Below are 1,875 nucleotides of genomic sequence, written 5' to 3'. Positions count from 1 at the left end.
TACATGCTTTAGCTAATCATACCCACGAGAAAAGGTTGTGTTAAAGAGTATATATTGTTCCTAGAATGAAAAGACAAGTTCCTGTTTTCTCTCGCTTGTGATAAATGCATCCTAGGTGTGTGTCCTGCCATGTAATAAATTGGTGGCCTTATGAAATGCATTTACTTATACCCTACCTCTATGATATAATTAACACCAGAAGAGATATGCGCTGCTAATGAAGCCTAATTTAGCAGAGAGACAAGCTAAAAAAAAAAAAACATTAACTCGATGTAATGGAGGGGAGGAAGACAGAAATAGGGAGGTAGGTACGGAAGCGTGACAGAGAGGAATCTGCCTAATTGAAACACGAAGATAACCAGCAGCGTCGTGCAGGTCTGGACCTTGAAATGATATAATCCTGGCAAGGTCGCCATCTCGATCCTCAGGCATAAGACTATACGGAGAAGAGGTGTGCCAGGAGGGTAATAATTAGATTGTTGGATCCGCTAGTGAAGGTGGTTGTGGAGATACGGTAAGTGTGGTTGTGAATTATCGAGTCCTCTCTCTCTCTCTCTCTCTCTCTCTCTCTCTCTCTCTCTCTCTCTCTCTCTCTCTCTCTCTCTCTCTCTCGTAGGGACCCCAGGCTAGGCTACCCAGTCCCAACATTTAAGACAAAGATGAATAAAGGGCCAAGGAAAATTAAAGTCTTACAAGAGATTTTAGCGATTAGACGTTGAGACTTTGTGCATTATATTTCAGTACTATAGTCAGAGTGATTGATTTGTATAGAGATTTCCTGATATTTAAGGTTATAATCAACTATACTCATTTTACCCTAACTTGGCCTAAAATTGTCATCTCTCCATCTTGAATACGGATCTATAACAATGACGAACACTAAAATGCGGTGCTGATCACGAAGAAGTGCTGCGGGAAAGGACGTAGAGCCGTTCATTGTCTTTTCCCGCCACTGAGCTACGTGAAATACGCTGGAAAGGGATGAAAATCTGGGCCAAGTTAGTGTAAAGAGAGGCATAGTATTCCATCCATATATCATTCCTTTAACATTTCTGCACAGCTATACGCCTTTCACTCAAACTTGGCCCAGATAATCACGTTTTTAAGCTTATTCCACGTCGCTCACTGGCAGAAAAAGATGACACTACGGCTCTACATCATTTTCCAAAGCATTTCCTCACGACAAATAGCACATCCCGTTGTTAAGTATTTTTACAAAGCATACATGATGGAGAGAAGGTAGTTTTAGGCCAAGTTAGAGTAAAAAGAGTATAGAATATTTTTAACATCTTAGCATTCATGATGGAGAGAAGGTAGTCTTATGCCAAGTTAGAGTAAAAAGAGTATAGCATATTTTTAACAAATCATTCACGATGGACAGAAGACAGTTTTAGGCCAAGTTACTATAAAAAGAGTATAGCATTATATTTCACTTCCCATTTCTTACAACAAAGCAGCATTCGACATGGACAGGTGAAAGGTTCGTCAGGTGAGGGCTAATTAGTGAGAGGCATGTTACCTGAAGAACGATATGTATGCCACTGGAACACACACACACACACACACACACACACACACACACACACACACACACACACACACACACACACACACACACACACAGCGAGAGAGAGAGAGAGAGAGAGAGAGAGAGAGAGAGAGAGAGAGAGAGGGAGAGAGAGAGAGAGATTCCACAAGTCATGATGAATTGTTACGTTATAAAATGCAATGGTTCTACAGGAAAATTATGAGAGAGAGAGAGAGAGAGAGAGAGAGAGAGAGAGAGAAATTAGCTAAAATAACTTACTGAGGAGAATCAATGACGGAGTTGGTGATTTTTTTGAATATCTAAAAATTAAAAAAAAGTCAATTATT

Source organism: Coenobita brevimanus, chromosome 83 (genome assembly GCF_032717465.1).
Source record: "Coenobita brevimanus isolate Jiangsu-jjx chromosome 83, ASM3271746v2, whole genome shotgun sequence".
Taxonomy (NCBI): domain Eukaryota; kingdom Metazoa; phylum Arthropoda; class Malacostraca; order Decapoda; family Coenobitidae; genus Coenobita; species Coenobita brevimanus.
This window is presented reverse-complemented; position numbering follows the sequence as displayed.